General features: G+C 49.9%; 1 pseudogene; it reads left to right on the top strand.

Moving 5' to 3' along the window:
• Positions 1–251: 251 nt before the first annotated feature.
• LOC127484631 (guided entry of tail-anchored proteins factor CAMLG pseudogene) lies at positions 252–1105 on the top strand (annotated as a pseudogene).
• The last annotated feature ends 23265 nt before the right edge of the window (positions 1106–24370 follow it).

Genomic DNA, 24370 nt, shown 5'->3' with positions numbered 1-24370 from the left:
TTCCAAAGAAGGTGCTATAAGGGAGGAGAGGAAGAAAAGGAACTTCAGAGTGAAGAAACCAAACAGGGTTCCTTTGGTCCGGGGGCTCAAGGTCCGTTGACAGAATGGACCCTTGATATAAAGGCATGAGAGCGGCACTTTATCTCTGACGCATTCCTTAGGAATCCTAAGGAAAGCTTAAGAAAGTATGGACTCTCGTTAATGGTAATCTAGTGGTAATGTAGTTATAGTAATATCATGGTTCATTATTTATGTTAGATGAAACCAAACTGTGCCTGAGGCGTGGAGCGGGGACCGACCCAGGGTGGAGAAAGCTGCTGGCGCGCTCGGACCAGCGCATCAACAGCTTCGTGGGTTGTCACAGGCCTGGGAGCGGCATGGGAGGAGAAAGTCAGGCAAAATCAAAGCAGCAGGACAGGAAGAAACCGAACCCTTACAGCATTCCACAGCGAGTGCTGCTGGGTGATTCGGTCACACCGACCCGCAGGACGGTGTGGCCGAGGTAAGGGGACTCAGCTGGGAGACAAACTGGACTCTGGTGAGCCACCTGAGTGTGGACCAGAGGCGACCTGGCAGCACACGGCGTGCAGAGGGCTTCTCACCGTGGGCTGGAACGGTGCCTCTCCAGAGCTGAAGAAGCAATGAAGCTAAGGACGAAAAACCCAGTCAGGACGAGGCAAGTGCAACAGACGAATTCGGCTCGCCCCGAGTGCTTCGATCGGTGGCGGGGGCTCCTCTCGCTCTTGCCGTCAGAGCTTCTGTTTGCAAATACTTCTCCACGTTTGCTGCAGTTGCGTTTCTTACAGCTCGCGTCCAGGGCACAGGTCAAGCATTGTCCCAAGAGTGAAAAGAAGAGCGAGACAACAGCGGGGGCTGCTGCACTTCTGTTATCTGGAATTCCGGCTGAATGATAAATGGAGCAATGGATACCTGTGGCAAAACGCGGGAAGTCTTCACAGATCTCTGTCCACTCATTCACGGTGATCTTTCGTCACGGCTCGGCTGCTGGGCTCCGAAGGACCGCGATGCCTGCAGATGGCAGAAGGAGCTCACAGGACCCCAGTTTCTCTTCCGTGTCGCTGCGTCCTTAAAGAAGGCAAACTAGCTTACACCTTTATGGAATTCTGCTACTCTTTCGGGTTAGTGAAGCCACTTTATTATTAGGCATGAAATGGCAGGTCCCCTGATTTAAAAGGCCTGGGGCTGTATTGTACTGGCACAAAGACTGGAATCCCAGTGTCATGAGTTGATTTTTCTTACTTTACATAGAGTCTCCAGGCCACGCCTTTCCCGCCTTCTCAGATCTGTAATTCTGCGTTTGGGGGCTGAGCTAGTGCTTTTAGGAGAGCAGATAAACAAGGGTCTCAGGGAGTCCTCTGACTGTTCTTGTGTTTGTGTCAATCTGTCCTGAGAAATGAAGCCATTTTACAAATGAAAGGAGCTAAAAGAGAGAGACCAGGTAACCATACAGGAAAAGATACAGTTGGAACCTTTCCTTCTACCATAAGCCAGGATGTATACCAAAAAGATCAGAAACTGAAATGTAAAAAAGACATTAGATGGGCCAGCGCTGTGGCTCACTTGGTTAATCCTCCTCCTGCAATGCCGGCACCCCATGGGCGCTGGTTCTAGTCCCGGTTGCTCCTCTTCCAGTCCAGCTCTCTGCTACGGCCTGGGAAAACAGAAGATGGCCCAATCTCCTGGCTCCTGGCTTCAGATCAGCTCAGCTCCGGCTACTGAGGCCATGTGGGAAGTGAACCAGCTCTCTACAAACACTTTATGACATGAGATAATTGTGAATCTATGGCAGTTAAAATCATGGTCAAAGGTGTTCCTAGAAATCTTCTGTTGCCTGGGCTGTGTGAGGGGGGGTACCTTGTATAGCTAAGACCCCAATGACCCAGGCCCCAGATTCTACTTCTCCCCTCTGTGAAGTGTTTGGGCTGCACACCAGCCTCCTGCTTCTTCATCCAGCTTTAAGCCTTCATCGACTCTGTTTTCTATCACTCAGAGCTTTGCTGTTGATATTAATTTCCACAATACTGTCAGAAAGTCGGGGTAAATTGTTGAAACCTTATTTAATCAGCACACTACATCTTATGGAGATTTCCGTTTAGGAGTGGACATCTGGCCCAGCTGATGCCAGTATCCCCTCTCACAGCTTCTGGGTTTGAGTCCTGACTCCCACCCCGACTCCACTCCCAACTCCAGCTTCCTGCTAATGTGCACCCTGGGAGGCAGCAGTGATGGCTCAGGTTGGTGGGTCCCTGCCACCCATGGGGGAAACTTGGAGTTTTGGGCTGCTGGCTAGGCAGGGCTATTGTGGACATTTGGGGAATCAATCAACAGATGCAAGACCTCTCTCTCTCTCTCTCTCCTCTCTCTCCCTTTCAAATAAATAAGAATTTGGAAGGTAAATTGGAATGTAAATGATCAATAAAGAAAATACCTGGTTGGAAAACAGAGCTGGAAACAGGGAGTTGGAAAACAGGGAGGGAATGAGAGAGCAAGGTAGGAACTATGCGATCAGTCGCCCAGAAAGGCCAGTGGCTCGGGACTGCGAGTTTGCTCTGCAAGGGAGATGCACCCCCGTGCAGGCGTGATCTAGAATGTCTTCTAGCACCATGCTCCACCCCGGAACTCCCACCCGCATCCAGGTGGCACCCAGAGCCAAGTCCTTGGTACACCTAAGACATCAACTGTAGAGTCTTGGGGGACCCAAGGCAAGTGCTCAGAGGGTCCAGGGTCAGCACACACGTATGAGAAGTCGCTAGTGTCCTGGCACAGTGAGCTGACTCTTCCTTCACCTAAGTTCACCTCGCCACACGCCTGAGCTACGCTGCATGTGATTAAGCCAAAACCGTGGCCATGGCTCTATCTGTGGAAAGAGAGGGAAGAGTCACATGGTATAGACGAAGAGAGCCATCAGCGCATCAGCTTGAAATCAGGTGTTGCGGGGGGATCCGGTTTATTCTCAAGTTCTTGTCTCAGGCGTGAAAGAATTCAAAGCAGAGACATAGGCAAAGGTGCAGAAAGGAAAAATGTATTTAAAGAGATAGTACACTTGAGGCCAGCACTGTGACATAGCAGGTAAAGCCGCAGCCTGCAGTGCCAACATCCCATATGGATGCCAGTTCAAGTCCCAGCTGCTCCACTTCCAACCCAGCTCTCTGCTATGGCCTGGGAAAGCAGTGGAAGATGGCCCAAGTCCTTGGGCCCCTGCACCAACGTGGGAGACCCAGAAGAAGCTCCTGGCTCCTGGCTTCAGATGGGTTCAGCTCCGACTGTAGCTGCCATTTGGGGAGTAAACCAGTGGATGGAGGACCTCTGTGTGTGTCTGTGTGTGTGTGTGTGTGTGTCTACTTCTCTCTATAAGTCTTTCAAATAAATAAAAATACATCTTTAAAAATAAAATAAATAAAGAGGTAGTACACATTCACGCGTGTATGCAGGCAATATCCCTCCATGAGAAAATACTGGCTCCTGCACTCACCAAAGTGTGGGTCACCCCTTTATAGGGTACAAAGGATGCCTTAATTGAATATTCAAATGGGGCAGAGTTTAGGCAGGCCTTCCGTGTACATGGTGGTCTCCAAGAAGGTGTCATGGCATCTCCATGTGGGCATACACATGGCCATCAGAGCGGTGGGAGGTGAGGCTCGGGTGCACGATGGGGAATGGGTGTGCAGAGCCTGCAGCCCTGTTGGGTTGATAGGGAAGAAGGTGGTGCAGTGTGTGGTTCTCAGTTTCTCTGCTCACCGGCTCCCTGCCTAGCTTGTATTAAAGGCAGTGGGGTTTCCAGTGCTCCCTAATGGGAGACCACAAAGGCCAGCCTTAGCCCAGGGTATGGTACCCCGAGCAAAACACACACACACACACATACACACACACTCCTGGACCCAGCGATAGACAAACAGAAAATGGACTAAAATAGAGATTTGCAATAGCAGTCAAAACATTGCAAAGGGTTCCATGCATTACTGTGTCATGAAATGTAAAAATGTTTTAAGGAATGTAGGAACTTTGAAGATTCACTTTCAATTCAGACAAATAATATAGAGCCTTATGCAAATGTTGGCCCCTGGTGCAAATGCTGGTGCCTGGGATGGTTCACGGCAAACCAAACTGGCCTTCCAGGCTTGTTCGCCCTCACTCCCACCCCTGCGCCTGCCCCAAGCCCCCAAGGGGTTCTTGGCCAGCCCTGGCAGCACGTAGCTCGGCTCCAGCCGTGCGGAAGCACCGATTACCCTTGGCCGTGAGACCCAGGCTCGTGACTGGACAGAGGAGGTCTGCAGGCCATCTCAGTGTGAATTTATTGAACTATTTATTTCCGAGCAGGCTGAGGATGGGGGTAGGGCTGTGTCTAAGACTTGAGAAACCTAAGACTCATTTCGCTTTCCCTGCTGGTTCATAGCAAAATTCACATGCAGGGTTTCCCAGGCAGGCTCCGAGGAATTCATCTTAAAAGGAGAAGAAGCAAGGAGTCCCGGGGGACAGGCCCAGCAAGGCTCAGCTTATCTGGGAAGCCGGAAGGGCTGGCTTCCAGGAAGGAAGCTTAGAATCTGAGTGAGGCACCGTGGTGGAAAAATCCCACGTTCCTACCCTTAGGAGACACAGAGATCCCGAGCCTGTCACCACACAGCCCCCTCCTCCCCTGGGTAATGCCATGGAACTGGGTGGTATCCATGGGTTTCACAGCCCCAGTTTCTAGAAAATCAATTCGAAGAAAGGAGATGGCTCGCGGAGAGTAGAACAGCATAATGGGCTCGGGTTTTATTTGAAGATGATTAAATGTTTTGGAAGCAGGCAGAGACAGTGGTGCACAACATTATGGCTTGTGAATTCTCACTAAGTTGTTCCCTGTAGAATGATTAATTTTATGTTACATGAATTTCACCTTAATCAAAAAAGATGTTCGACACAGTACTGAGTAGAAAATTAATATTCAAGAACCAATTACCTTGACATCGAACAGAACTATCCAATTAGAAAAGAAAATTATGGGGGTAAAATCTATTTTAAAATAGCAACCAAAACAATGAAATATCTAGGACTAAACAAGACACGCATGAGATCCACGCACTGCACTGAAACCAGGACGTAAAGGACTGCAAGAAAAAGGAGCCGGCAGAAATGACGTGACTAGGCCGCCATGCACGTCCAGGGAGCAATTTTACCCACAGTGCTCCACAAATGAAATGCCATCTTTATCAAGAGTCCCAACTTTTTCTGGAACTTGACAAATTTCCTACGTCATTCATTAAAAATTTAGAAAATGCAAAGTGTCCTCACTGCAACTTCCCCTAATCGCCCGCAGCACAGATAACTTCTCTCACCAGACTCATTCTGCTGTCTTCTGAGTGTGTGAGGCATCTTCAGACAGCTCACGGGAATGGTTATCTGTGCAAAAAGCTATGCATGGATTTCAGAACTTTGGCACCAAAATGACTTTAGCTTTTAATTCCACTTCCACGAGCTTTTGAAGCCCCGTGCGTACTTCTTCGGAAAAGCACAGTGGTGGAGACAAGACCTCAGGCTCTGTAATCGGAGTTGACCCCAATTCTGCAGCTGAAGGTCACGTGTGCGGTGTCAGCCCCACACAAGCCTCAGCTGTCTCTTTTGCAAAATGGAAAGAATACTAACACCTACCTCATATGGGCGAGGATTAAATGATCGTGTGTGTGAAAACTTAGCCTAGTATCTGCTGCACAGTGAACCCCAGTAATCAGTAAATTGTTACTGTGACTTTCATATAACTATCTGAAGCCACACGTGTGGCTGTAATACACACTCCAAGCTGGCTTTTTAAACTTCATGTTCTACGATAAACATCTCTGCAAATCAGAGCACATGTTTTCATTATACAGTGCTAAATATGGCATCGATACCTACTACGTGCTCAGAATATAGTTCTTGGAGCTGCCAAGTGGTGCAGCAGGATAGCCGCCACTGGTGACGATAGTATCCCAGCACTGGTTAGAGTCCCAGATGCCCTTCTTCCGATCCAGCTCCCTGCTAATGCACCTGGGAAAGCGGTGGAAGGTGGCCTCAGAGCTTGGGCATCTGCCACCCATGTGGGAGACCTGGATGGAGCTCCTGCCTCCTGGCTTCAGCCTGGCCCAGCCGCAGCCATTGCAGCCATTTAGGGAATAAACCAGCAGACAGAAGATCTCTCTAGCTCTTTCTTCCTCCCTCTCTATCACTCTGCCTTTCAAATAAATAAATAAATCTCTATAGTTGTTATGTGAGTGAATGAAGACATTAATCCTGGCTCATCCCACAGTTGATGATGGCTGTGGGGTTAGCTTTGGGTTTCGGGATGCAGAAGTTCTGTAAGATAATGAGCGATCTTCAACTGGCAGACATGTACAAGGGGACTTCACAAAGTGCGTGGAAAATAGAATTAAAAGATACATTTATGGCCGCCATGGCTCAATAGACTAATCCTCCGCCTTGCGGCGCCGGCACACCGGGTTCTAGTCCCAGTCAGGGCGCCGGATTCTGTCCCGGTTGCCACTCTTCCAGGCCAGCTCTCTGCTGTGGCCCGGGAGTGCAGTGGAGGATGGCCCAGGTGCTTGGGCCCTGCACCCCATGGGAGACCAGGAGAAGCACCTGGCTCCTGCCATCGGATCAGCGCGGTGCGCCAGCCGCGGCAGCCATTGGAGAGTGAACCAACGGCAAAAAGGAAGACCTTTCTCTCTGTCTCTCTCTCTCACTGTCCACTCTGCCTGTCAAAAACAAAAACAAACAGGCCGGCGCCGCAGCTCACTAGGCTAATCCTCCGCCTAGCGGCGCCGGCACACCGGGTTCTAGTCCCGGTCGGGGCACCGGATTCTGTCCCGGTTGCCCCTCTTCCAGGCCAGCTCTCTGCTGTGGCCAGGGAGTGCAGTGGAGGATGGCCCAGGTGCTTGGGCCCTGCACCCCATGGGAGACCAGGAAAAGCACCTGGCTCCTGGCTCCTGCCATCGGATCAGCGCGGTGTGCCGGCCGCAGCGCGCCGGCCGCGGCGGCCATTGGAGGGTGAACCAACGGCAAAGGAAGACCTTTCTCTCTGTCTCTCTCTCTCACTGTCCACTCTGCCTGTCAAAAAAAAAAAAAAAAAAAAAAAAAAAAAAAAAAAAAAACATTTAGGCCGGCGCTGCGGCTCACTAGGCTAATCTTCTGCCTGCGGCACCAGCACCCGGGGTTCTAGTCCCAGTTGGGGCGCCGGATTCTGTCCCAGTTGCCCCTCTTCCAGTCCAGCTTTCTACTGTGGCCTGGGAGTGCAGTGGAAGATGGCCCAGGTCCTTGGGCCCTGCACCCGCAAGGGAGACCAGGAGAGGCACCTGGCTCCTGGCTTCAGATCAGTGCGGTGTGCCGGCCACGGTGCGCCGGCCGCAGAGCACCGGCTGCAGCGGCCATTGAGGGGTGAACCAACAGAAAAAGGAAGACCTTTCTCTCTGTCTCTCTCTCTCACTGTCCCCTCTGCCTGTCAAAAAAAATACATTTAATATAGCACAAAAAAATGAAATTCATTCACAATTTTTTCATAGTATGCATTTTCCATGGACATTTGAGAACCTTGTATGCATGCATTTCAACATTTTTACACCCAAATAAAGTTAGCTTTTAATTTCACTTTCTGCCAGCTTTTTCAAGTACCTTTATATCATTTATAATGTTCAGGAAACTGAACTCAGCATTATAAGTGGTCACAAATGGGGGTTATGAGTAGACTTTGTAGTTTAAGAGATTCCAAATGAGTCCACACATTTCCACACCTGTCCGAGTGCTACTCATGACCGAGTATACCTTGAAGTCATTTCAAAGCACCTGGTAAAGGCAGATAAAAGCTGTGGTTTTGGCCTCTCCTTGGCCAGAGGCGATTGCAGCCAAGGGTCCCTCAGCAGGTGGGTGAGCCTGCCTGAGCCCCCTTCTCCACGTTCTTTCATTGTTTGGCTCCTATCTGCCCATAAAATGATGACTGTTTGCAGATGATCAGCAAGTGTATAATGTAGTGAAATTTTCTCTTAAAAAGTATGATTCAGGAGAAAGCCTGGAGCCCCCAAACCTTCAGTGTTGAGAGATATGGTGATTCTGAGGTTTTGACGCTAATATGACAAAAACGCGTGAGCTGCAAGACCGCATCTCCTGCCAGCTACCCGAGCAGCAGGTGCACTTCAAAATGTTCAGGGAAAATGTGTATTGGTGCCCCTGACACGCAATGGGTGCTCAACACAGCACACCATTCCTACGGCACACTAGTAACCCTGCAACTTTAAGCACTGAAATAAACTTCTCTCTTCAGTCCATATTTTTGCACAGAATTTTGATACCTTTGTACGTGTTGTACCTGAGTGAGTGTAAACAAAGGAGCACCACACATTGATAAAATTTGACGGTCCTTTATTGCCGGCAGTGGAGAGTGGGCTCATGCCCTTAAGAACTCTTGACCCTGAAGCCCAAAGCAACAGGGTTTATAAAGGCAAAAACCGCAAAATTGGGAGGGGAATTCATGGTTGCTAGGATCGGGGGGGAATACATGGTTACTGGGGTCAAGCTGACCTAAAACCTATGGGAAACTAGTATCAATTATAATCTTGACAATACCAGTTACAATCTTAACAATTTCAATTATAATGTTGACATGAATCCAGGTATTAGCTTAAATCATATGTAGGACATAGACAAATTACATTTTTATCATTAACCAGGTGCAGCCTATCCACTTCCAAGCTTGAGCAATCATGCTAGGGGGTTTCTATGCTCTGCCAAGTGTGGTGTAGTGGACTGCTACTGTTCAACTGTTTTAGATCATGGTTTCAGACCAGAGTCTCACGGGGTGGGGGGTGGGGGGCCTTCCCAGAATGGAGTCTCAGGTTCTCCAAAATGGAGTCCCTACTGTCAAGGTGTTACTTCATACACTGTGGGGAGCAGCTCGGACTAGACTGTTACTGGAATTAAGACTTATTCTATGCATCTGCTCTCCCACAATATGGCGCTGGGAGAGAAGTAAACAGCTTCCGCACAGCTGCCTCCAGTTCAACCAATTAACTGTAGGACTTGCTCCTGATTGGAGGAGAGCAGCGTACTCGGCGTGTGGGCAGCCGAGTTAGGATTGGCGGAGGACGACTATAAAGGAGGAGAGAGACGGCATGCACCAGGAACATCTATGGGGAACATCTAAGGGAACCCGTGCAGCCCCCGAGAGAGCCGGCCGGCGGTGTGCCGCTCCCCTGCGGAAGTGGGGAATGCGGCCAGGGGGAACTGCCCTTCCACGGAGGTGGAAGGGATGGTGGCCAACCCGGGAGGAACCAGCAGCAAACCCGGGGAGGGCCGAGCAGACAGAAAGAACAGCGCAGGGTCCTGTGTCGTTCCTCCACGAAGAGGGGGAGCGACAATACACAAACGAAGTCAAGATGTAAGTGGAGACCGCTGGCCAATAGCCCACCACCCCTTTCATCCCACCTCCAACACCATCGGGAGGAGAACCACGGGAGGAGCCTGTGTGCACACCTGTGTCTGGGCAACCAAATTCCCACCCCACCCCCATCTATGACCCTCCTCCCTCAATAAACTGGACTCCAAGATTAGAAGTGCACAGTCCAGCGGCCAGCAGAACTGGCATCAAGCCCAGGGAGGCCCTGGGAGAGGGGATATGGTGCAGAAAGGTGGGAGGTGCAGTGGGTAGGCTGTCTCCTCGGCTCCCCAGACTCCTCACCGTGTAAGGGGGCAGCTGCTGGAGGAAGACAGAGCAAGACCCGAGAAGGCCTGGAGAGGCCCCTGCATCCTCCCCCCACCATGCTCTAAGGCGACACTGGGAGCCGTCACAAGCTTCTGCATACACATCGGCTGTTCTCAACTGAGCATGGCCCTGGGAGAACGTTTGCCGACGTCTGGAGAAACTACACTTGTCCCAACTGGGGGAGAGGGAGCTACTGGGATCCAGAGGGTGGACGCCCACGATGTTACCAAACAGCCCGCAACACACAGCAGCCTCCCTCCAATAAAGAGTTGCCCAGCGGTGCTGAGGCTGAGCAGCCGCGGGACGCCAGTCTGAGGGTGGAGCCGACTGGCTGGGTTCGGACACTGACTCTGTACCGACTTGTTCTGTAGCTGTTCTGTCTCTCTGCGCCTCCAGTTTCTCTTCCTCGGATGAGGTTAATGGTAACCATTGTGCAGAGTGGTTGTGAGAAATAAAAGGTGCATTATAGCAAAACACCCGGCACACAGTAGGTCCTCAATCAACGTTACAGATGCTCCTTAAATGGGGAAGAAGGCACATTTCTATCCTTAGACGTCTCTTATGAACCAATTAGAAGTCTTGGAGTTTGAAAGAAAAGATTTGAGTCATGTAAGCATGAGAATCTTACATTATTTCAGAACTACCAAGGGGAAATATGGGTGCATAGAAAAATTAGCAAGGTTGTATTTATGCCATGCTGTAAGGAGCGGTGGATTGTGTGAGGCTATTTCCCTCTTCCTCAAAGGAGTCTCCATACCCAAACATCACCCCCTCCCTTTCCCCACATCTAGCAGCTCCAGGCCACCAACTCCACAAGTCCCAGCTGCGCAAGGCAATCTCATCAAAGGGGACGTACTGCCATCTGCTGGCAGAATTGGGAAAAGCAACTAAGGTTTTGTCCGGGGGTTTGGCTCTTCCAGTAACCAGATGTTGATCCACCACACACAACTCTGTCATTTATTCAACAACATTCTAGGAGCTCCCAGCAATGCAAGGTGGAAAACCCACACTCCTTTCCAGAATCAGATGGTGACATCAGGGCTTCTGGGCAGCTGATAACGTGGGATTCCTTCAAATCTATTTAATGTGCTTTGTAGGAGCAGGGATTCTCCATGTAATAAAACAAAACTGTACAATCCCTTAGGCCCACATAAGGAATTCCCTACAGGTAGTGATACAAAGCTTAAATCATTCACATTTAACCCAATAAGGAGACCATTTACAAGAAGTAAATATAAAGCAACGTACAAGGGCCAACACTGTGGCACAACAGGTTAAGCCACCGCCAGCATTTCCTATGGGCAATGGTTCAAGTCCCCACTGCTCTACTTCTGGTCCAGCTCCCTGATGATGCACCTGGGAAAGCAGTGGAAGATGGCCCAAGTGCTGGGCTCCTGCACCCACATGGGAAAACCAGATGAAGCTCCTGGCTCCTAGCTCCGGATTAGGATTGGCCAAGCCCTGGACATTGTGGCCATTTGGGGAGTGAACTAGCAGGGGAAGGCCTTTCTCTCCTCCTCCTCCTCCTCCTCCTCCTCTAACTCTGACTTTCAAATAAATAAATAAATCATTTTAAATGATCTATTTTAAAAAAAGCAATGTCCAAAATGGCTCGAAAATTCTTTTTCTGACTTAGTCTGCAAAATATTTCCAACTTTCTGAGATTTCTTCTCTCATATGTTCCTTTTTTTTTTTTTTTTTTTTTTTTTTTAAAGGTTTCAAGTTCAATAGTCACTCATATGTTCCTTTTTAATTCTCTTAATTGGGAATATTTTGAGGAGCAACTGTAAGGACTTAAAATGCAGATATCAGTCATCCGTCATTGATAACATTACACCACAATTCTTTGGTTTCAGAATTCTACTGACTTCAAACAGCACTGGGGCTGTGGTGTAACCTACTATTGTACTGAATGGTCATTTCAGCCATTTGGGGAGTGAACCAGCAGATGGAAGACCTCTCCTCTGTCCCCTCCTCTCTCTGTAACTCTTTCAAATAAATAAAAAATAAATATTTAAAAAAAGTTCATGCACTGGAAACATATCCCAAAATTCGTACTTTCGGGGTTTGGAGACGGGGCCTTTGGGAGTAGGATTAGATGACGTCCCGAGGCCTCCGCGCCCTGCAGGCATTGGTGGCTTTGCAGGAAGAGCGCCAGTGCACTTCACCCTATAAAGATGTTCAAGTATTGTGTATCATCAACAACTTAGCAAAGCAGCCACAATGCACAAGTAGAAGAGGAAGAGAGGCTCAGTGCCCTTGCTGTCTCTCCGTGTGGCGCTTTCAGCCACGTTAGGATGCTGCAGGAAGGCCCTCTCCAGTGCCTGGAGCGAGGACTTCCCAGCCTCCAGACTGGGAGCTAAATAAACGCCAGGTCTTTGTTAAGTACCCAGTCCTGGGGGGGTTGCTACAGCAACAGAAAGGAGACCAAGAAGACATGGAAAACTGAGTTCACTGCACTCTGGATTTCCAATTCATTCCAGTGGTTTATTTTTTTTTAAGATTTATTTATTTTATTTGAAAGAGTTACAGAGAGGCTGGGGAAGAGAGAGAAAGAGAGAGAGAGAGAGAAAGATGTCTTCCATCCACTGGTTCACTCCCCAATTGGCTGCAATGGCCAGAACTGTGCAGATCCGAAACCAGGAGCCAGGAGCTTCCTCTGGGTCTCCCATGCGGGTGCAGGGGCCCAAGCACTTGGGCCATCTTCTACTGCTTTCCCAGGCCATAGCAAAGAGCTGGATTGGAAGTGGAGCAGCCAGGATTCAAACCGGCACCCATATGAGATGCTGGCATTGCAGGCGCAGGCTTTACCCACTATACCACAGCGCCCTCCAGTGGTTTTTAAATTTTCAATATTACAAAAGAGTTTGTACATACAAATAATGCTTGTATATAGGATGTAAAGAATAACAAAACAGGGGCCTATAAAGTGGCGTAGCCGGTAAAGCTGCTGCCTGCAGTGCCGGCATCCCATATGGCCACCAGTTCGAGACTCAGCTGCTCCACTTCTGATCCAGCTCTCTGTTTTGGCCTGGGAAAGCAGTGGAGGATGGCCCAAGTCCTTGGGCCCCTGAACCCGTGTGGGAGACCTGGAAGAATCTCCTGGTTCCTGGCTTCAGATCAGCTCAGCTCCAGCCATTGCAACCAATTGGGGAGTGAACCAGCGGGTGGAAGACCTCTCTCTCTCTCTCTCTCTCTGCCTCTCCTCTGTGTGTAACTCTGACTTTATATAAATAAATAAATCTTTAAAAAAAAAAAGAATAACAAAATATCTGCCTAAGTTCACATAGCCCAGGTCAAGAAAGAGAAGAGTAAAAGCGGCCGCTAAGCCCTGGTGCTTGTGTCGGGGTCGCCTCCTGCCCTCTTGCCAGTCATCAGATCCCACAGCATTTCTGCACCGTGCGTCAGTCAGATGCCCAGGCGAGAATCACAGAAGCCAACTGAGATGATCTCAAACCAAAAGGGCTGCAGGCTGTGGGCTGCGGCAGGAAGAAAGAGGTCCCCACAGAATGGGTGGGGGCAAGAGCATCAGCCTCATGATCCGTGCGAACCACTGAATGCTGGAGTGCCTCAGGGTTTGACCTCTGACCTTTTCTCTACAAATGTCTTGAAAACATTCACAGAAGATGCACGTTATAGAAAAACAATGCATGGACTTCCAAAACCACTTGTACCGTAACAGACTCATACTAACTTGTGATGAAACAGGTCCTAACAGGATGCAGCTTAAGACACTGAGAAGGGTAAGCCATCGGTTTAGGGCAAGTCTCAATCAGAGCAACATGTATTCTGTTAAAATTGAAACAGAGGGGGCCAGTGCTGTGGTACAGTGGATTAAAGCCCCGGCCTGCAGTGCTGGCATCCCATATGGGCGCCAGTTCGAGTCTCAGCTGCTCCACTTCTGATCCAGCTCTCTACTATGGCCTGGGAAAGATGGCCCAAGTGCCTGGGTCCCTGCACCTGACTGGGAGACCTGGAAGAAGCTCCTGGCTCCTGGCTTCAGATCAGCTCAGCTCTGGCCATTATGGTCATTTGGGGAATGAACCAATGTAATGGAAGAACTCTCTCTAACTCTACCTCTCTCTAACTCTACCTCTCTCTGTAATTCTTTCATATAAATAAATATAATTCTTAAAAAAAATTGAAACAAGAACAAACATCAAATTGATGGTGAGACATGGAGGTAAGAGTGGTGAAATCATTGCTGCTTTATGAACAGTTTATGGGAGCAAAGCCTCTGAGGAAATCAGCAGTTTACAAGTTGATGAATGCTTTAAAAAGGGACAAGGCCATAGTGAACATGAAATCCACAGAAGTAGACCATCCACGTCAATTTGCCAAAAAAAAATAATCTTGTTCACACCCTAAGTGAACAGAACTGACAACGAACAGCAGAAACAAGAGTCAACATCGTAAATATCTTAACTGATTTAGCTTACACAAAAATTAAAATTTGCAAGGTCTGTGCTGTGGCGTGGCGGGTAAAGCTGCCACCAGCAGTGCTGGCATCCCATATGGGCACCCGTTTGAGTCCCAGATGCTCCACTTCCAATCCAGCTCTCTGCCATAGCCTGGGACAGCAGTAGAAGATGGCCCAAGTTTTTGGGCCCCTGCACCAGTGTGGGAGACCTGGAAGAAGATCCTGGCTCCTGGTTCCAAGTCGGCCCAACTCTGACCATTGCGGCCATTTGAGGAGTGAACCAGTGGGTGGAAGATACCGACTCTCTCTCTCTTTCTCTCTCTTTCTCTCAAAGATTTATTTTATTTATTTGAAAGACAGACTTACAGAGAGAGGTAGAGAGACAGAGAAAGAGAGAGAGAGAAAGGTCTTCCACCCACTGGTTCATTCCCCAAATGGCTGCAACAGCCAGAGCTGAGCCAATCTGAAGCCAGGAGCCAGGAGCTTCATCTGGGTCTCCCACACGGGAGCAGAGCCATCCTCTGCTGCTTTCCCAGACACATTAGCAGGGACTTGGATTGGAAATGGAGTTGGGACTCAAACCGGCACCCATTTGGGATGCCAGCCACTGCAGGCCGTGGCTTTAACCCAGAGCGCTGCCCTCTGCCTTTCTCCCTCCCTCTCTCTCTCTCTCTCTAACTCTGATTTTCAAATAAATAAATCTTTAAAAAAAAAAAAAAAAAAAGATGCATATCTTTCAAGGAGCATCTCCACAGCCCACAGCCTTTTTCCCAATAGTGTTAATTCTGCATTTTCACACCACAGGCTGTCTATAGTTTGGGGTTATTATCGGTGTGTTGTTTGAGAACGGGATAAGGAGGAAGGGAGATGGGTTGGGTCATTTTATATATATATATATATATGTATGTATATTTTTTTTTTGACAGGCAGAGTGGACAGTGAGAGAGAGAGACAGAGAGAAAGGTCTTCCTTTTCTATTGGTTTACCCTCCAATGGCAGCTATGGCTGACGCACTGTGCTGATCTGAAGCCAGGAGCCAGGTGCTTCTCCTGGTCTCCCATGGGGTGCAAGGCCCAAGCACTTGGGCCATCCTCCACTGCACTCCCTGGCCACAGCAGAGAGCTGGACTGGAAGAGGAGCTACCGGGACAGAATCCAGCGCCCCGACCGGGACTAGAACTATTGAGCCACGGCACCGGCCGGGTTGGATCATTTTAACTGAAATCTGAGGGCTGAATGGGAAAACGTTGAAACAGTAGAAAGAACAGCTAACTGATGATTCTGTGTCCAGGATATTTTACCTTTTCAAAAACTGTCATGGGGCCGGCACTCTGGGGTGGTGGGTAAAGCTGCAGCCTGCAGCACTGGCACCCATATGTGTACTGGTTGCTCCACTTCCGATCCAGCTCTCTGCTGTGGCCTGGGAAAGCAGTGGTCCAGGTCCTGCACCTGTGTGAGAGAGCTGGAAGCAGTCCCTGGCTCCTGGCTTTGAATCAGCCCAGCTCCGGCCGTTGCAGCAATCTGGGGGAGTGAACCAATGGATAGAAGACCAACACACTCTCTCTCTCTATCTCCCTCTTTCTCTCTCTCTGCCTCTGCCTCTCTGTAACTCTGCCTTTCAAATAAATAAACCTTTAAAAAACACAAACCAAAAACTGTCAGTGCCATCATAAACGAGGACTGCGAGAGACTGTTTAAAACCCGGGAGCCTGTGTTGTGGTGCAGTGGGTTCAGCCGCTGCCTGCGGCACCAGCATCTCACATGAGCACCAGTTCAACTCCCAGGTGCTCCACTTCTGTTCCAGCTCCCTGCTAATGCACCTGGAAAGCAGCAGAAGACGGCCCACGTATTTGGGCTCCTAAACCCACGTGAGAGAGCTGGATGGAGTTCCAGGCTCTTGGCTTCAGCCTGGCCCAGCCCTGGCCATCGTGGCCTTTGGGGAGTGAACCGGCAGATGGAAGTTCCCTCACTGTCTCTCTCTTTCTCTCTGTAACTCTGCCTTTCAAATAAATAGATAAATCTTTAAAAACATTTCTTAAAATAAAGAAAAGCCATGAGTGCCAGAAACCATAAGGCAAGGTGTTGTGTGACGGAGCCCAGCGCTGCTGCCCTAAGGGCGACTTTCATGAAACACCAAAGCTGCCGCTTGGGAGGGGCTGCTGGCTGGGCAGGGAAAGCCTTTTGCCAGCGGGCGTCCATGGCTGATCACCCTCTCTCTGAGGGGTCGTGGAGACCCTTTCTCTTCCGAGTGTGGAGTCATAACCATCAGCTTCTCCCTGCAAGCCACTGGTGCAGGGGCCGGGGGTGGGAGGGGGGAGTGGGACCGAGGATAGGGCAGCAGGGCCAGCCGGGGGTCGGGGCTCCCAGGCCAGACACTCGTGTGGCCTCTCTGCCCTCAGAACTTTGGACTGTGAAACCGCTGGTGTCGGGGTTCAGTCACCCGTCACACGGGTTCCACTGGAGCAATTCAGGGGTACAGAAGCCCTGGTTTTGACCAAACTCGCAGACCGGGGAGGGGTTGACTTCCAAACACCAAACAAAAACTTAAAAAAAAAAATCCTAAGAATTTACTGATAGCCAAGGTGGTGTTCTGCCGTGGCTGATGAGGTTCAGCCACAGTTCCAGACCTGCTACACAGGAAATCTCTTTAGGCATGCGATAGGCGTCTGTGACACCCTTGTCTAAAGGTGAAGTTCAAACCATGGTGTCAGTTTTGTCTTAGAAAACTATAGATTTACATTCTTTGGGAAAAAAAGAACTTTTTTAAAAAAGATTTATTTTTATTTACTTGAAAGGCAGAGCTATAGAGAGAGAGGGAGAGACAGAGGTAGAGAGATCTTTCATCTACTAGTTCACTCCCCAAATGGCCGCAATGGCCGGAGCTAGACCATTCTGAAGCCAGGAGCCAGGAGCTCAATCCTGGTCTCCCATGCGGGTGGCAGAGGCCCAAGCACTTGGGCCATCTGCTACTGCTTTCCCAGGCCATTAGTAGGGAGCTGGATCGGAAGTGGGGCAGTCAGGACAGAACCAGCACCCCTATGGGATGCCGGCGCCACAGGCAGTGGTTTAACCCACTACGCCACAACGCCAGCTCCCAAAAAAAATCTTTAAAGGTGTAGGTGGTGGAGCACAGCAGGCTAAGCTGCTGCTCACGACACCTGCCTCCCTTATCAGAGGGCCACTTTGAGTGGCAGCTGCTCCACGGGCAGACCCAAATGGATATCCTGGCTCCTGGCTTCTGGCTTCAGCCTGGCCCAGCCCTGCCTGGCTGTTGCAGTCATTGGGAAATCAGCAAAAGGAAAACACACACACACTCTCTCTCTCTCTCCCTCTCCCACTCTCCTCCACCTCTCTCTGTCACTCTTTCAAATAAATAAATTCTTGTTTAAAAAGATCTTTAAACAGCACCCATTTTTCTTTAGTTAATAACATTAAAAAAAAAAAAAGTTGCATTGACATGGTTAGATTCCCAGTCAGCTCTTTATGGACGGACAAAGTGGCTGCTGTCATTCGCTGACAAAAGTGTCTTGAACTTGATGGAGCTCTTGTTAAAAAATATAATTTTAATTCCATTTTCCTGTGACTTTTCTGAAGTTCCTTGATACTCGTGCTCACTCGCTGCTTATCTGCTGTCCCTGGACTGGAAATACCGTCCAACTCCACGTTCAGTATCTCTACCCGGCCCACATTCAGTAGCTCCAAAATTTACTCATGGATTTCCCCTGTCCCTCCCTCCGGGTCCCTCATCAGTGAGCCAGCTGCTGAGCCCTGACCCCTGCCCCGGTTACCTCTGCTGTCAGGACCCCTGCCACCCCCATGAGAGCGCTCTCGCTCCCCACAGCTCAGCAGAAGCACACTGCCAGCCACAGAGGAGGGTCGAATGAGTAATTTTAGATTTTCTAGAAGCCGAGTTTTCAAAGTGAGGAGTAGACACTGAGCCTAGCGGGTAAGACACCTGCGTTCCATATTGAAGTACGTAGGTTCGATTCCCACCTCCGGCTCCTACGGCAGCTTCCTGCTAATGCAGACCCTGGGAGGCAACGGTGATGGCTCCAGTAACTGGGTTCCTGCCACCATGTGGGAGACCCGGATTGAGTCCCCAGCTGCCGACTCTGGCCCTAGCCTAGCCCCCACCGTTGTGCACGTGTGGTGAGTGGACCAGCAGATGGGAGCTGTCTCTCTAGCTCTCAAAGAAATAAGTCAATAGCTTAATTGTTTAAAATGAAGCCGTTGAGATTACCTTTAATAATACACTTCCCTTAACTCCACATAGTCAAAGTATTACCATTTCAACATGTAATCAATACTTCTAAAAACTGTCAATGGGGTGTTTTACTTTGTGATTTCCGTTCCAAGCCTTGAAGCCCAGGTGCAGGTGCACGACACACACAGCAGAGCCACACTGCAGGAGGCAGCCTGTGGCTGGGGGTCCCCCCAGTGAACAGCACAGCTGTAGCCCCAGCAGCCCTGGGTGCGAGCTTGCCTGTATCCTTGTCTACTACAGTTTTCATTGAGGCCCAAGGTTTTCTCCTTCTCGGAGTCCATTCAAGACCCGCACCTGTGAAGTCTTACAGGCCGCCGCACAATCCGGGGGCCTCTAGGAACCCGGCTAAGAACCCTGAGAATTAAACTCGCAGTGCTTATCGCTGGGTGGTATGATTTTTGTTTGCTTTGGTATGTTTATTTTCTACCTTGTCCCCAAAAATGAGCCTGTGTAACGTGTGCTGTTTTGCTTAACTGAAAAAAAAAAAAAATCAATGTTGAAAAGGACTTCTGACCCCCGGGTCCCACTGCCCGCTGCTCTCTCCCCAGCTCCCCAGCACTTTGGAATGTTTGCTTAGACTTGCAGGGGGGTAAGAAGTGCCTGGGGTGGGGGTGGGGGCGGTGCTGGCCTCACAGTGCTCAGGCTAAGTGATGTAGGAACCAAGGGGAATGTGGCAATCGTCACAGCGTGGGTGATTCCAGGAAGAGAGCCCAAAGGATTTTCTCAAGGAAAGTCACAAAAGGACAGGGTGAGCCCCTGGAAGTTTTAAAAGGGGACAAAGCGACACAGCAAATTTCAGGAAACCCCATGCTTGAGGAAGACGTCCCTGACACCTGTGGGTACCCTGACCGGCACTGAGGGGCTCTCTTCCCCACACCCTAGCTGCAGCTCACAACTCAGCAAACCAGCCCTGGTCTCACCAGGGTCTCATGCCCCCCCCCCCCCCCCGCACTGGCTGGTCCCATCCACCTGGCTTGAGATGGGCCAAGCTGTCCATTATGTATACCCTCTGATCACCGGAGCCTGCCGTGGTCCCCAGCTCTGCGGTCCCAGAGCCTGACCTTGCGCATTGTGGCAGAGAGAGGTCAGGAGTGCCCTGGAGGCGACTCTGTGTCTCCAGGATAAACGTCCTTCCAAAGCCATTTTTTCAGCTCCGATACCCTCAGTCCTTGGAGTTTATAAAAAGCTCCCTGCCTGCTACCTCTGAAGATTGGGTAACACACACGAACATTTCCCAACCACATATTAGAACATTGGATTTCTGTGTTTCTATTGCAGCGAATGTGTAACCATCAGGCAGCATCCTGCTCATCTCCCTTCACTCAAACACACCTCCTGCAACTGGGTAACCTTGGGGTCTCCAGCCAGAACACGGCCTCCGTGTCCAGCTCCCCGTGACGACCTAGGCCCCCGAAAAACGGTCACTTCCGCCTGAACCTCTCGCGCCCAGCCCCGGGGCCAGGGCCGGCCAAGGTGCCGCATTCTTTCTCAGTCTCGGGTAAAAGTTTTCTGTTGCCTGCGACCAAGCAGTCACCTTCCCAACTCACAACTCTGAGTCCCAAGCGTTCTGAAATCTAAGCGTTTTGTTGTAGCTCCTTCCACGGCAAGCCCTACTCTGAACCCACGTGAGGCTACTGCTAGCCGGCTCCTGGCTGACGTATTGACGCGTCTGGTTGTGGAGCCAGTCGAGATGTTACATAAGGTACAGCATGTGTACTATATCACCTTTCCCAATTTCTTTCAAAAGATTTATTTGCTTATTTGAAAGACAGAGTTACAGAGAGGCAGAGGCAGGGGGAGGGAGGGGGAGAGAGAGAGAGAGAGAGAGAGAGATCTTCCATCCGCAGATTCTCTCCCCATGGCTCATTCTTTCACTTCCTCCTGTGGGACAGCTGCCTGCTCTGGGAGCCTCTTACGTATTCTGGGGTCTGGAAATCATGTGTGCCCCAGCTCCACTAAAACACACTGCCTCATTTTTCTAATTGCTTTTGAATGAAAAGAAAAATAAAGGAGATGAACCGTAGGACATATGCTCTCTTTATAATAATAAAAATATTTTTGAAAATAAGACAAAAGAAAATCAGGGGGGAAAAGGAAAGAAAAATAAAGTTGGAGTTTTTAAGCCGGCGCCGTGGCCTCACTAGGCTAATCCTCTGCCTAGCGGCGCCGGCACACCGGGTTCTAGTCCCGGTCGGGCGCCGGAGTCTGTCCCGGTTGCACAAAGTCTTCCCAATATTTTTTCTTGACAGTACCAAGCTGAAAGTTCCATTCTGGTTATTTGCCATCCAAAGATGAAAAGGTATTGCCGGCGACACGGCTCACTAGGCTAATCCTCCGCCTTGCGGCGCCGGCACACCGGGTTCTAGTCCCGGTCGGGGCACTGGATTCTGTCCCGGTTGCCCCTCTTCCAGGCCAGCTCTCTGCTGTGGCCAGGGAGTGCAGTGGAGGATGGCCCAGGTGCTTGGGCCCTGCACCCCATGGGAGACCAGGAGAAGTACCTGGCTCCTGCCATCGGATCAACGCGGTGCGCCGGCCGCAGCGCGCAGGCCGCGGCAGCCATTGGAGGGTGAACCAATGGCAAAGGAAGACCTTTCTGTCTCTCTCTCTCACTGTCCACGTTGCCTGTGGGGGGAAAAAAAAAGTTGGAGTTTTTACTGCCTACATTCTTTTAAAGGAGCCAATCACCTACTAACTGCCACATAGGCTGTTACGCACATTTTTTAAGTACAGAGCAACGCTGCAGTGGAAATCCCTTTACATAGCTGTGCTGAACTCAAGCACTACTTCTCTGGGGTAATTTTCTGCAAGTAGAATGTTGGGGCCATGGGCCACAGCTGGCCAGAGGCTTTTTGTGCCACATTAGAACATGACAAGATACAGCTCAGTTTGGTCTGAGCAGACGCCCAAGTGACCCGTAAGTAAATCCACCCCACCGCCATCACCGCCATTACATTGTCTGGGTATTGTGTTTGGTGTATCCAGCCTGTGAAAGAGCCGGGCTAGGCCAGTCCAGAACAAACACATAATCACAAGGGCTTTCCTGGGTCTCAGGCAGCAGAGAAACCAGGGCAGAGGGTGAGGCAAACCCAGAAGGGCAGAACACAGCAGAGCAGAGCAGTGAGGGCCGTGGAGCCAGGCTGGGCGCGAGCAGCACCTCCGGCCGCACTAGCTGTGCACGGCCGGCAGCTACTCAACTACAGCCCTGCTTGGCTCCTCTGTACTACAGGGACCATACCAGCACCTACCTCCTCGGGCTCCAGTGAGGGCTGAATCAGAAATGTATTTTTTATTCTTACGTTGTTTATTAATCAACAGTAGCATCACTGTAAATCACTCTATAGAGAGCTTCTTATACTTCAACTGCTTAATACACTCATCCAGGATCCAAGTCACAGATCTCTTCCAAAATTTTGCTGTTAAAATGTTGCCGACGCGACGGCACAGTGGGTCAAGCCACCACTCACCACACGGCATTCCATATCGCAGCACTGGTCCTAGTCCTGGCTTCTATGATGGGCCTAGGAAGTCAGCAGAGGACGGTCCAAGAACTCGGGCCCCTGCCACCCATGTGGGAGACTTGGAGTTCTAGGCTCCTGGCTTCAGCCTGGCCCAGTCCCAGCTGTTGCAGCCCTTTGGGGAGTGAACCAACAGGTGAAAGATCTTTTTTTCTCTCTCTGTCTCTCCTTCTCTATTTGGCTTCCAAATAAATACAATAAATTTTTTTAATTATAAAGCAAAGAACACTATCATGTAAATATTTTTAAACAGAGAGTGCCACAGTGCAAAACTTTGTTCATGTATTATTTCATATTTATGGAGGAGACTCTCCATGGCAAATTCTAGAAAGGAGAGTTTGCTAAGGAGAGAGTTCAATGTCTCCAGGATTTTGTCAGATTCGTAACCCTTCATCTTCAGGGACTGTATAACTTTGCACTCTTACCAGTAACACCCTGCTGAGAAAGTCCGCTTTTCAAGTTCTGTCAATTTAGTAAGACAAGAAATGGTATCTTGGTGAAGTTTAAACTGCCTTTGCTTTTTTATGTAGACCTTGTGGTAATGGGTTATCATGTTTTTCTATGTTCTTGCTGAATTTAGCTCTCCATTTTGTCACCTTGTATTTCATGTTTTATTTTGCTACTTTATTTAAAAAAAAAAAGATTTATTTATTTGAAAGACAAAGTTACAGAGAGAGGTAGAGACAGAGAGAGAGGTCTTCCATCCACTGGCTCACTCCCCAGATGGCCACAACGGCCGGAGCTGAGCCAATCTGAAGCCAGGAGCCAGGAGCTTCTTCTGGGTCTCCCATGCGGGTGCAGGGGCCCAAGGACTTGGGCTATCTTCTACTGCTTTCCCAGGCCACAGCAGAGAGCTGGATCGGAAGAGGAGCAGCCGAGACTAGAACCAGCACCCATATGGGATGCCGGCGCTTCAGGCCAGGGCTTTAACCCACTGCGCCACAGTGCCGGCCCCTATTTTGTTACTTATTCAAGAGGCAGAGAAATAGAGAGAGAAAGAGATAGATCCCTTCTGCTGGATCACTCCCCAAATGCCTGAAATGGCCAGGGCTGGAGGAGGCTGCAGACAGGAGCCAGGAACTCAATCTGGGTCTCCCATATGAGTGGCAAGGACCCAACTATTTAAGCCACCACCACTGTCTCCTCAGAGGTCTGTTAGCAAGGAGGTGGAACGGGGAATGGATCGGACCCAGTCCCAGCTACTCTGATATGAAATACAGCTGTCTCAAATGGTGTCCTTCTTGATTTTTTTTAAAGATTTATTTAAAAGGCAGAGTTACAGAGAGAGAGGGAAAGACAGAGAGAGATCTTCCATGTGTTGGTTCACTCTCCAAACGACTAGGCTAGGCCATAGCCAGGAGCCTGAAACTCCATCCTGGTCTCCCACATTGGTGTAAGGGCCCAAGTACTTGGGCCATCCTCTGCTGCTTTCCCAGGCACATAAGCAGGGAAATGGATGGGAAATGGAGCAGCTGGGACTCAAATTGTCACTCATATGGATTGCCGGAGTCGCAAGCAGCAGCTTCACCCACAGCACCAAGACACCAGCACCCAAGCAGTATCTTAACTGCTAGAGTTAGACAGTGAGAGAGAGAGACAGAGAGAAAGGTCTTCCTTCCGTTGGTTCACCCCAAAAATGGCTGCTACGGCCGGCACTGCACAAATCCAAAGCCAGGAGCCAGGCGCTTCCTCCTGGTCTCCCATGCAGGTGCAGGTGCCCAAGCACTTGGCCCATCCTCCACTGCACTCCCAGGCCACAGCAGAGAGCTGGACTGGAAGAGGAGCAGCCGGGACTAGAACCCAGCGCCCATATGGGACGCTGGCACCACAGGAGGAGGGTTAGCCAATTGAGCCATGGCCCCAGCCCTCTGATTTTTTTTTAATAAAATTTATTTATTCATTTGAAAGAGTTACAGAGAAGCAGAGGCAGAGGCACAGAGAGAATCTTCCATCCACTGGTTCACTCCCCAAATGGCTGCAATGGCTGGAGCTGGTCCAATCTGAAGCCTGGAGCCAGGAGCGTCTTCTGGGTCTCCCATGTGGGTGCAGGGGCCCAAGGACTTGGGCCGTCTTCTACTGCTTTCCCAGGCCAAAACAGAGAGCTGGGTCAGAAGAGGAGCAGTTGGAATACAAACTAGCACCCACATGGGATGCCAATGCCACAGGCAGAGACTTAGCCCACTATGCCACAGTGCCAGTCCCTGAATAAACATCTTTTAAAACAAGGGGCTGGTACTGTGGCATAGTGGGTAAAGCCACCGCCTGCAGTGCTGGCATCCCATATGGGCGCCGGTTCAAGTCCTGGCTGCTCCACTTCCGACCCCGCTCTCAGTTATTGCCTGGGATAGCAGTGGAAGATGGCCCAAGTCTTGAATTCTATTTAAAAAAAAAAAAAAAAGCCTATGAGCTAATTCTATTAAGTGTTACATGTATATGGGGGCCTGACAA

Source organism: Oryctolagus cuniculus, chromosome 20, assembly GCF_964237555.1.
Source record: "Oryctolagus cuniculus chromosome 20, mOryCun1.1, whole genome shotgun sequence".
NCBI lineage: Eukaryota > Metazoa > Chordata > Mammalia > Lagomorpha > Leporidae > Oryctolagus > Oryctolagus cuniculus.
The sequence above is the reverse complement of the archived record's forward strand: the minus strand, read 5'-3'. Positions and strand labels throughout refer to the sequence as shown.